Below are 13,018 nucleotides of genomic sequence, written 5' to 3' on the forward strand. Positions count from 1 at the left end.
TTTCTCTCAAGTCTCCTGGCCCCGTGGTTTATCCAGGTTGGTTTTCCACTGCATCATAAAGAAACAAAGCTCCCATCTACTTGCCTTCTCTTAGATGTTGTCCGTGGCTTGAACTGCCTTTTGCTTTATTCCCACTGATCCTGTTTCCTCACCAAATACTTCCCCCTACCTCTAAGATTTAGCTCTTATCTCCTCTGTAGAAATGTCCTGCCTCCCCTGATCCCTGGAGCCCTCACTGATTACCTCCTACCACCAACTCCACAGCATGTTGGGTCTGTGCTGTTCACAATTACGGAAACCATCTTTTCTGCCCATTTTATTTGCATCAATTAATTTTTAATAAATAAAACAATAAATGAATTAAAATAGTAATAAGTAATACATTTATTACTTTATTTTATTTGTATTAACCTCATCCCCTTGATTCGTTTTATAGCTGCTTGGCGGGGGGGGGGTGGTCAGGTTCTACATTTTACGCCCTCATAGCACCTGGCCCCGAGGGGAGCACCTCCTAGGGGATGGTTGAAGGAGGGAGCCTAATGACAGAATGCCAGGCCTTGTGAAGGTATGCTTTAGCAGTGTGGTTTTCCAACAGACGCTTAGTAATGGAAACCACCTGCAAATAAGTCAGGACCTTAACAAACCCCAGATAAATTCATTCTGAAGTGGTGTCCTATCTTTAAAGACTCCTCAACTTTGACGAGCCATTCTTTTCCCCTTTGAGAGAAGAATATTTTAGGGAGGAGAGTCCTCTCCTTTCCTTGCTTTAGGCATAATTGTGGTTTGTCAGAAGCTGTAAAAGTTAATCTAAAGTTTACATTAAGGGTAAAGGGATTTTCCAGATAGATGATGAAATGTGACATCCGTGAGAATTCACTCAAAGAGCTTAGTGAGTGGTTCAACTGCTGTCTGTAGAACAGCCGAGGATTTTCCATTTAATTCTTCCAAGAGAACTGTTCTGGTGACCCCCCCCCCCACCCCCCGCTCCCTCCTTCCAGCTAGTTGCTCACGGCTGCTCCTCACTGTGCTGATGTTTCCATTTCTGGCATGCTTGTCTTCTAAGGAGAATCTTCCTGACCTCCTGATGGCTTGAGGCAGGTGAATTAATGGGTTAATGACCACAAAGCCCTTTGAGCACCTTAGATAAAAGAGCTTGTCTCAGGTACTAATTATTTCTCTTCTAAAATCTGGGGTCATGGAATTAACCCATCTGCTTCTAGGCTTTCAGGAAATGAGGCTCCCTTTGCCCACATACGTCTACATTACTCACGTCTCCTTTCTTTTGACTTTTACGCAGCAACGTCACACCGAACAGCTCAGATATGGCTTTGATGAATCAAAGTATATTGATTACCACAAGTCCAATAAAGATGAAGACAAAACAGTCAAGAGGTCAAACGCCTTTGCCTAACACCCGTTTGTGTTGTCTCCTTCTTCCAGAAACAGAGCTGAAAGATCACCTAGTCTAACCACTCCACTGATAATTAATAATAAGGAAGCCAAAATTATGACATGAGGAATTTCATAATATGGAGGCAGAGGCCCAGAGAGAGGAAGGGAGGTGCCCAAGGTAGGGAATGTGAGAGGGGCCAACCAGGGTTGTCTGACTGTGGGCACATTCTTGCTGCCATCCTAGGTTGCCTTCCTGACCCTTCCCATCTCAGGTGGACAAGCCTTGAAAGAGACAAGCACTTAGATATGACATGTGGGTCAGGACCAGAAAGAAGGAAAAGGCGTAGACTATGAGAGAGCATCAGCTATTCTGCATCCTGCGAGAAACCCTGTCGCTATCATGACCGGCTGCGTGAGGACTGTCTGTGTGAAGGGGGTGTTTGCTGGCTGGGAATGGGTTATTTGCTCATTTTGCTCTCTAGCAACTCCAGGGCTGGCTTCATGGGTGTGTAACCAGTAGGGTTGTTCAGGGACTCCCACTCAGAAGGATCCCATGCTGGAAATCGAAGGCTCTGTGGTCATTGTCTTGAAATTCCTAATTTTGTCTTTGTGAATTTGTGTTTTGAACATGAAGTCAGATAGGACAATGGAGTGTGCACTGGGGGCTTGGAACCTGGGCTCGGGTATGACGCTGCCTCCCATTCCGTTTCTGCTTCCCTGAGACAGGCTCTCTGTCACCCACTCCCTACCACCCCTTGGTGCCCTGGGTCACTTGGCTTCTCCATTTCTGCCCGTGTCCTGTGACTGCTGCCACACTCCACCTGTGGTCACCTGTCCCCATGGGTTGAGGTGGTGGGCCCTTGGAAAGGGAGAATTGACTTACCCACGTCGAGGCAAGGGTGCCACCTTTTCATTTTGCACTGGGCCCTGCAAATTATGTAGCCGGCTTTGGGGATCTCATTAAACTTTCTGGTATAAGATGGTTAACTCGATCAACATTATATAGGGATATTAACAGTGTACAGTTTCATTGTATATTAATAGAAAGCACGGTTATTTATGAAAAACTGCAATGTTTTGTCTAGATCGGCAAATTGTCAAGACGCAACTGAGTATCATTTATGAATGTGCAGGGTATTTTTTGGAAAGGAAATGATCTGACATTTTTTTCCAGTTTGTAACCATTACAACATTTTAACTGAACTAGTATACATTGCTTTCATATTGGGTTGTCTCATCGTCATTAGAAGAAAGCAGATGATGTGAGAAATATAGAGGTATGTCAAGTTTAACTGCTGGATCGGAAGTGTAAACACAACAATATTGAGAACAACGCTGACTAATAAAAACTTTGATTTTATTTGAGCTGCATAATAAAAAGGAAAAAATTGATGCAGGACCTTGAATATGAAGCTGATTTAAATGGTATTTAATTAAATATGCAAAGCTTAACAAAAATGACGACTCGACGTATAGTTTATAATGAAACTTTTACAAATGAAAACCTGCAATCTTCAAATGGGAAAACAGCATGACACCCTGTCAATAAGTCCCCCACGTTTCCAAAGAAAAATACATATATTGATTAAGAGTTTCCAAGTTGTCAACTACTATTAATGAAAGAGCCTCTTAATCACCTATCTAGCAATATATTAGGTGGCAAAAAAAGAAAATGAGTCCACATAGCCACCAAAAGTTATTCTTTTAGGATGTATGGAACACATGATTTTTGAAAATGAAATGATAAATCAGCTGACAAATTAAAAATTATACCCCTTAGTACAACAGTCTCCTGACTTACCATGCTTTCACTTCCAATTTTTTTTTGACTATGATGGCACGAAAGAGACACCCATTCAGTAGAAACTGAACTTCGAATTTGAATTCGATCCTCTCCCAGGCTACTGATGGGCTGACCCATCCACTCTTGAGATGCTGGGCAGTGGCACAGCTCCCGGCAGCCACGTGATCGCGAGGGGACACAACCCCTACACTTACAACCAGCCCGTACCCATACGACTGTTCTGTTTTTCATTTGCAGTAGAGTATTCAGTAAGTTTCCTCAGCTACTCAACACTTTATTATAAAATGAAGGCTTTGCGTTAGATGATTTTGCCTCACTTTATGCTAATGTAAGTGTTCTGAGCACATTTAAGATGGACTAGGCCAAGCTAGGGTGCTCAGTAGGTTGGGTGTATTGTTTGAAAAAGATTTTGTTTATTTCAGAGAGAGAGAGAGTGTGAGCGAGAGAGAGGGGCAGAGGGAGAGGGACAAGCAGGCTCCCCAGTGAGCAGGGAGCACAACACTCAGGGCCGATCCCAGGACCCCCGGATCATGACCTGAGCTGAAGGCAGATGCTTAACCGACTGAGCCACCCAGGCGCCCCAGGTTAGGTGTATTGAATGCATTTTCAACTTACGATACGTTCAGCTTGCGATGGGTTTATTGGGATGTAACCCCATTGTATACCACAATGTCTCATCAAATCTGTACTATTGCAGAACATAGAGAAGGTGTGTTTTAACATAATTATAGTCTCATACAAATTTTGTGATTCGACCTGATAAAAGCACTGATCTAAGTCGTCAACACTTTTAGTCAGATCAGGTATGAATGACAAGACAAGTTTTGTGGAGGATTTTTTGTGTCATTTAAATTTAATTTTACCTACGACTGGATTAGATATAATGTCTGAGTTGAAAAAATATGTTCTTGGTTCAATATCATCAAGACTGGAGAAATTGTAAAGGAATTATAGGCTTGGACAACAAATAGGACCAGGAAATATGTCAGAATTATTAAAACTGATTAATAACCATGGTTTATTCATTATGAATCTTTGGCAGCTAAAGAAATTTTTCTTCAACCTCACGGATTTATTGAAATCGAATGAGATGCCAGTTAGCAAAACGTGTAGAAATATTTTGTTCAGATGTTGGAGCTCACCATATCTACTTATTATACATGGTAGAATTCCTGGTTGCCATAGAATAAAATACTTAGCAAAGCATGATACATCAACTCAGAAATAAGATTTAGATTTCTTGAATTGGGAAAATATCTCATTTGGCAAATATTGGGGGATATGATACTTGGATAGTAAAAGTGCATATTTGGCTGATTTAGGAGCATTCTTAACTACGATTTTGGAAGAAAACTGTATTTTAACATGTCAGATACATTCAAGGATTCCAAAAGATGTGGCAGTTTTAAAACATGGCTGTCATGATGTGACATTCCTCCCATCAAGAAATGGGATCGAACTCCCTTCCACTTGCATCTTGGCTGACCCTCTTGTAACCAATAAAATATGGTGGAAATGAGCATGTATGAATTCTGAGGCTGGGTCAAAATGAGACTCAGCAGCTTCTGCTTTGGTCTGTTGGAATACTTGGTCTCCCAATGCTTTCTCCTGAGACACAGTTGTGAAGCTCTGAGAATCCCAAGCCACATAAGAGGCCGCATGTAGGTTCGCTGGTCGACAGTACCCGCTGAGTCCCATCTTCCAGCCATCCACACCAAAGCACTAGACATGGGAATGGAAGAGAAATCTGGGGAATGGACCCTTGTTCCAGGCATTCAATTGAAACTTCACAGAACAGAATTTATGTACCTGTCTAAATGCAAGAATTACGTGCATTGCTATGAGTTTTCTACAAGTTAATGTTGATGTCTACAGAGTTCCAAAAGAGCCAAGTCAATACTGGGTGAGGTAGGCCACTTTGAAGGCAAAGTTGACCTTGGCAATTACTACTGAGTGGATTTGCTGAATCAAGTATGAGTTAACAAGTTTGGAGAGATCTGCACTAGTAAAGTTGGGTTGGTCTTTTTTTTTTTTTTTTTTTGACTGACTTGCCAATGTGCTGGTCTCCTGTTTTTCATTTCTAGAGGTGAATAAATACCTACCTCCTTACCCATTGAATGGCCAAATGACCAAAAATTAACATCTGGAAGAGTGCAGGGTACTTAGCGAGAGAGCAAATATTGGCTTAGTTACTATTAGAAGTGATGAGTCTCTCTGGAAAATTTGTGGACAACATGCGTGCCTGCCCGCGTGATACATGTAACTTGAATAAACTGTTGGATCTTCATAGAAGGCTCTCAATAACCCACTGATGAAGATGTCCTAGTGACAGTTCAGCTTTTTTCTGTAGCAGAAGTACAGATAATATTTTTCAAGTTGGTATTGTCAGACTCTTAAACACATGCCAATATCACACCTACCCTCTAAATATTGTTCCTATCCTCAAGCTTCGAAGTGCCCTGAAACCTCGTTCAGTGCTCCAAATAAAAACTGACATGTTTGACTTGGGTGGGTAGATGGGGGCCTGCCAACCCAGTCAAAGCCAAAGGCACACATTCCTATAGGATCAGAGGCACGAGCACTCCACTGAAAAGATATTCATTCCAAAGTCTTTAAATTTTCCTTATAAATGTAATAATTATAGCTACGGGCTGTTCCCAACATTACTGCCACCCATAGAAGGGAACATCACAAAATCAGTTTGAATGAAATAAAATGAGAGATATTGTTACACTTCATTTTTCTCTCAAAGTCCCAGTCATTCCTTTTTAGAGGAAAATCTGAAGCTTGAAAGAAAAATATTTGAATAAAAGATGCATTTGCTTTTCACTGAATCTGAATCAATAATTGAATTAACCTTGGTGAACAGAGTAGAGAACAAATAATTGCATTTAATTCTGATACTGAAAAATGATTAAAAGACATTATGTTTATTATTTAGATTGGGATTAAGAAAAATTTCTAGTGCTGAATAGAGCGTATTACTATATTACCCATCACAGCAACCTATTTGGGCGAATTTTTAGGGTTTTCAACTTTGTTTGGATTTTAAAGGGCAAAGAACCAGGTTCAAAGGGTATACTAGTTTCATCAAATGGGCACTGCCTGGAATCCGACTTGGGTTTGGGTATCAGCTATGAATTAACTCTCTGATCTTGGACAGAGAAACTTCCGTAAGTTTCTCTGAATTTACACAAACGTTTCCTCTTCCCTGTGGGTTTATTTACATAGAGAAAAAAATCAATGATTTTTGTGATAATTTGGTATGGGCTGGGTTAAACAGTTTTGAAAGCAAAGTGGTGGTATAAACTACATGGAAATTTAGATAAGACTGTTCAACCTAGGAGTACTATTAATTTTAAAGGACTTTCATACCCTAATTATCAATGTGCAAACTATTATGTTAAATTCAAATGTGAGGTCTACAGAATAACGTAGCCCATTTATTTACTTCTAGAACCTCTCTCTAGAAATGTGTTACAGCATTCATTCATTCATTTGCTCATTCGTTCTTCTAATGACTTTTTTTGAGCGTCTGCTTTGTGCCAGCTCCCGTGTCTGTACCTGAGCTGTCCCAGCTAATGAGACCTAGGACCCGATGTCCGTATTCAGGTTGCTTACAGATGGGGGTGGGTGGAGAGTGAGCAGATAATGGAAACATCAGGTATTCAGTAAATAATCTGTGGGTACACCAGAGCGGAGGATCAGAGGAGACCTGCCAGAGGAAGCGATGTCTAAGCCAAGATAAGCTGTGTGAAACGAGGGGTCAGAGAGCTCCAGATGGAGGAAACAGCCTGCCTGCGCAGTGGCCAAGGTCAGGAAGGGCAAGTAGGTGAGAGTGGGGTGCAGGGCATGAACGGGTGAGAGAGGAGGAGGGCCCTTGTCCTTTAAAGAGTATAGATGTTATTCTGAGGGTAATTTTATTTATTGCATTTAAGCTTCGTGTTGCACCACACTTACTATAATTCATTTATTCCCCGACCCAACACATCGTTATGAAGCACCTGCAAGTATTTCCCATGTCAAATGATGAGGATACAGCAGTGAAGAAGCCAGACATGTTTCTCATCTCGATGAGTTGACAGTTTGGTAGGAGAGCAGACTGTAAAACAGCAATTACAAAATATATATATTTACCGATTGTGGAAAGCACTATAGTACTGTAGAAAGATGCTGCAATAGGGAATAATGGAGTGGGGTGCATCTTTTAGGGCGGATTAGGAGGGTCCCTTGGAGAAGGCGACACTGAAGCAGAGACCCCCGGGGGAGGGGAAAGAGCCAGCCACGGCCATGCGGAGCGGGAGGAAGAGCAATCCAGGCAGAGAGGTGAAGCTGAGCAGGAGCCTGAAGGTGCCAAGGAGCGTGGAGTGTCTGAGGAACGGAAAGAAAGCCACCGTGTCTGCAGCAAAGGATGAGGGTGGAACGGGAAATGAGCGTCAGATGGTGCAGGGCTTGGGACCCAGGGCTGAAGGGCAGTCGGCGGGGAAGGGATGCCACCCAGCTGGGCCGTCCAAGATCGGTCTGGCTGCAGACCATCTAACCAGCTGAGGAACTGGGGGCATGGGAGAGTGGATGGGAGAGGATCAGAATAGGAAGCAGGAGGCCACCTCGAGTCCAGGCGAGATGTGCTGGTGGCTCTTCATTTCCTAGCTCTGGGGGCGGGGGCGGGGGCGGTGGCTGTGGGAGAGAGCCCGGAAGATTCAAGCGACACAGGCAGTGGAATCTCTGTCTTGCTGGTGGTTGAAAGACAGAGAATGAAGGAGAACTGGACCCTGAAGTCCCCAACCTGCTTCCTCAGCCCCTTCCACATCTCAGTTTATAGCAAATCATCTTTCCAGCTGCTCAAATGAAAAACCTTGGCGTCATCTTGACTTTTACTTTCACTCGCCGCACAGTTTAATGGATAATCCTGTTGGTTTTACCGTGAAAATACATACAGACTCTGATCACTTCTCACCCCTTCAGTGTCACGGGCCGGCCCCAGGCGCTGTCACCCCTGCCTGCAGGGCCGCAGGGAGATGCCTAGCTGGCCATCTGCTTCTGCTCTTGTTCCCACCCCACTCCCAAGCCTGTGCCTCTTACAGGACATCTTCAGTCCAGCAGCCAGAGGGATTCTTTCAAAGGTTGGCTTTGATTAGTTCTCTCCTCTGCCTAAAGTCCTGCGACGGGCTTCACCCTTTTGTACAGAGGAAAAGCCAAAGCTTTCAAGTGGCCTCTAAGGCCTCAAAGGACCTGCCCTTCTTGTTACCTCTCTGACCTCACCTTCTGTGCTCTCGTCTTCGCTGTTCCAGGCCCTCTGACCTGCCAGCTGTCCCAAGGTCACGCAGGCTTACCTGGTGTCAGGGCTTTGCTCTGGCTCTTTCCTCTGCCTAGAGTGTGCTCCCCCCAGATAGCCACAGGGCTAACTCGCTCGCGGCCTCGTCTTTGTTTTCCATGGGGCTTTCCACACTAGTAAAAATGTCACACCATCCTCTAACTGCCTATTTCCTTATCCTGCTCTGCCTTCTAATTCTGCCATAGCATTTATTACTTTCTAAAATATAAGGCAGTAAATGATTTATTATGTCTACCGTGTACTCCCTACATTCCCCAGCTCCACAAGGACACGGCTCTTTGTTTTGGTCGCTGATGAATTTCATCGCCCACAACAGTGCTTGGCATATAGTGGGGGCTCGATAAATATTTGTGAGATGAAGGAACGATGAGAAGGATCAGGAATGCGTTAAGCCAGAGAGTAAGAGCTTAATGCAGCAAACACAGGCTAACGCATGGTTAATAGGGAAGACTGAGAGGCAGGGGGTCAGCCAAACCTTTGTAGTCCCCCAGACTGTCGCTCTTGGCCAGGCGTGTGCTCTGGGAGAGCGTCTCTACCCTTCCCCCCCACCCGCATTCTCTGTAAGAGAAGTTGGGAAACAACCGGGTAACGGATCAAGTTAAAATAGGGGCTTTCTAAAAAGGACAATGGCCTTGCTGGCCAGAGGAACATTTCTGATCTCAGATGACAGCCCCATGGGATAGGAAGAAGCTGCTTGAGGACCACCCAGCAACTAAGGAAGACTTGTCTCTTCCCAGGATGGTTTCCAGGTCTTTGCCTCGAGCTAGTAGGCGGATGGTGTGCTATTTAGAGAGATGAGGAGGACGGATGGAGGAAAAGGTTTTGGGGACCAAGAGTTCAGTTTCGGACACGTCAAGTCTGAGGTACCTGTGAATTGCGTGTGTGAATGTCAAGTAGTTTGTTGGATAAATGCAATCTGGAGCCTATAGATTTCTTTTTGCTTTTTCGTACTTTTCTTTATGTGCCAGCTTCCTGTTGGCACCAAGCTGGGTGGCAGACAGGGAGACAGGTGGCCAGGGTGCCCCTCCACCCTCAGTTTCCAGCTGTCTCTCAGCAACTGCATGAATTAGGAAGCACATTCTTTCATTTCTTCATCCCGCAATCAAACGCGGAGCTTTTGCTAAGAACTGGTATTCTTCTGGGAGCTGGGAGTGCAAGAACGAATAACACTAAATATCAGCACTCAAGAAATCACATCTCCTTGGTGAGATATGCTGACAAATATCGAGATTTATCCTCTCTATGGTGTGTGTCGCTTGAAGAATAAATGAATACATCCACCTCCCTGCCTGCCAGAAAAAGACCTCCCAGCGAGGGTGGGTCTTATCAATGACCTATTAGCCCCTACGAGTGATTATTTCAAAGGTTTTGTTATGTCTTTGTGTCACGGGGGGGGGGGGGCGCTGTTCAGTGTTTGTCTCAGCAATGGACCCATTTCTTGCTTCCACATGCCTGCGGGGACACATTTTGGAAGGAGTTGGGATGCGCACAGAGGTTAAGTCAGAGGATGGGCTGGGGTTGAATACTGGGGAGTCTCCAGCGCATGGATGGCCACAGAAGCCGCGGGCATGATCTGTGACATTGTGGTGACATTGTGGATGGGCTCCCCTTGGGAGGGTGTGCAGCGTGTGATGCGGCAGGAAGAGGGTGGAGGATTTCGCTCACCCCTGCCCCGGGGGACACCAGCAGCTTAAGGGCGGGGCAGGGAGAGAGAAGCCCACGAAGGCAGCAGGGGGTGATCTGAGGTAGGTGCAGCCGAGAATGACAAATCACAGGTGCCCAAGGAGGAATGTCAGGGAGAAGGAGCAGGGCAGGGGTGGGGGGGTCTCTGTCAAATGGTACAGAGGAGGCACCTGCCCTGATAAAGACCAAAATGCACCTGCTGGACTTTGCAAGTGAAGATCAATTTCAGAGAAAGTAAATGTCTCTCGATAGAGTGAATGAAAGGAAAGGAAAGGAACAGTCTGTGTGTCAAGTAATTTGTAAGGCACTTTGTGGAGGAAATGAGAGAACTGAGATGATACTAGAAAACAAGAGAGGACCAAGGGAAGTTTCTTTGCTTTAACCAGAGGGTGTGGGATAGTTCTGTGTTGAGAGGAGAGAAGCAGGGGCAAGATTGAAATCACAAGGATGGAGTATGATGGGACAGAATTCCCATGGAGGTGAGCCGTCCAGCCTGGAAGGACAGTGGGACACCTCATCCTCCGGGAGAGGGAAGGAATCGAGGACGGTGTTTTCCAACGACCACCATGCCCTTCTCACAAATTACATGGACGCCATGACTCCACTTCCTCCACGGGGCCTTTGCAGGTGCAACCAAGTGCTGAAGGTTCCTCCAGGTTTCTAGAATGGTTGAGGCCTCTAGGGTGGGCCTCTCCGTTCACGAAGCTCGCTCTGCTTAGCCGGCGAGACACCCTGTGTGAGTCCCCCATTTGGTGACCCATAAGAAAGGACTCTAAAATCAGAGTGGAGATGGCATCATTATGGACGCATGTTATATATTCAAAAGTACATTGTAGACATCATTTAAGGAGGGGCAATGGTCCTGTGTTTGCCCGGGTGGCCTAAGACCTTCTCTCAGCTGGATTTTGATCTGCAGAGGGAGAGAGAGAGACAAGATAGACAGTCGGACAGGTGGCAAAGAGGCTGCTGCTGGGTATCTGTGTTGTTTCTGGGGTTTTAAGTTGCTGGGGTTTGTTCGCCGAAATTTCAGGCAGCGGCACGTACCCTAGGGATATAGGGATTACATCATTGCCGCTTTGGCTGAGCCTCAGAGTAAATCACAGAGGGAGGAGGGAGCGCCCACCCAGTATACACCCTCCCGGCCTCATTTCCTTCTCGCTAGATGAGGAAACCAGACATGGAACTGAATTTAGGAGTGTTTGGTCCTGGAGTCAAACTTCTGAGCTCCCCTCCTGTCTCTGTCGGGTGCCATCTGTGCCGCCTGGTGCGTGTTCGTGAGCCTTCCCGAGCTGCCCCAGCTCATCTGCAAGAGAGATGGCAGGACCTGTGACGACCTCACGGGGCTGTTGTATGCGATAAATAAGGTAATTCGCGTAATGCGTTTGCATAGTGCCCGGGACATGACGAATGTTCCGAATGTTCCGTAAGCGTTAGTTACCAAAAGCTCCTTTAAAAATTCAAAATAATCTACATTAGTAAGACTGAGCATCCACTGTGCACATATCCTCATGCTCTGGGGGTGACACGGGGAAGAGGGGTGACACGGGGTGGGGGGGGAATCAGGGGAGAATTCAGAGTCTCTTCAGCTGAGATTTGCGGGACAGGCAGAGGAGGGGCTGGGAGGCATGGGGAGGTCCTACGTGGGGAGCAGTGTGAGCAAAGGCACGGAGCAGGGAAAGTGAGGGGCCCCTTAGGGGAACCAGCATTTATGCTCGAGCTCCTGCACGATAAGGAGCCCAAGAGAGAAGAAGAGGCATGACATGAGAAGAAGCTGGGTCTGAGCCAGCTCACAAGACGACTTTTCGATGAGGGTCTAATGAGTTCATTGCCAAGGAAAACTTAATTCAAGTTTTACCCGAAGTTTGAATACGAGATTGTTCCATGGAGCCCATACCAATTCTTGCCACACGTCCGGTCCACTTTGGCATTTCTACGGTACACAGGCCGATTCTCGAGTCTGCATTTCTGCATACTGTTTGGGTCTCTCCCCAAATGATGATTGCCATAGAAACACAGTATTTCCAAAGAGAAAACCTAGAGGGAGCCAGGAATATAAATTCAAAGGCAAAGATCCATGGCATTCAACCAAGTAAATACCCATCCATGTGGCATGCTATGAAGCTTTAATTACTGAGCTCAAGATCAAAGTAACATTACTCAAGAGTGGAGAAGCCAAATGTAAATGAAGGAAGTCTTCCTTAAACAAGGGATGACCAGTTCCCTGCGCTTAGCCAAAAATGTTCCATTGTATTTAAACCCGCGATCAGCCGATGGCCCTTAAGCACTCGTACAAGCAGGGGAGTGTGGTATTGGGCCGTGTTCTGTACAGGACAAAGTTTCCTGGGTGGTGCTCACAAAACACACAAGGCTATTCATGCCACAGAAAGACGGCTTCTGGCTGAAGGCAGAGCACCCTTACATATGCAGTTCCAGGCTGTGATCTCGGGCATTAAACCCTGAGCAGAGTTTAGGTATTTGTTAATATCTGTACTTTACTGTTTCCTCTTTTCCGACTTCATTACACAATAACCTAAAATGTTAGCCATATGCTCTACTCCAGACCCTAGGGAGAGGAGGAGTGAGATGGGGCCAGAGGGTCTTTTCATAAAGTTCTATTTTGGGAAAGATACAGACAAGAAGGTACTTGGGAGTCAGGAAAAGAGATTGCTTTATTAGTCCATGGATTGGCAATTAGAAACCCTGGTCTCGGTGGCTCTGTTTTTCATTATTAAATCCAGATCGAGGATAAACATTTTATTTCCTTTGCTCCTGTCCCTCTTTTCTCTGAATTCACTGTATCACCA

The sequence above is a fragment of the Ursus arctos genome, unplaced genomic scaffold (genome assembly GCF_023065955.2).
Source record: "Ursus arctos isolate Adak ecotype North America unplaced genomic scaffold, UrsArc2.0 scaffold_26, whole genome shotgun sequence".
Lineage (NCBI taxonomy): Eukaryota > Metazoa > Chordata > Mammalia > Carnivora > Ursidae > Ursus > Ursus arctos.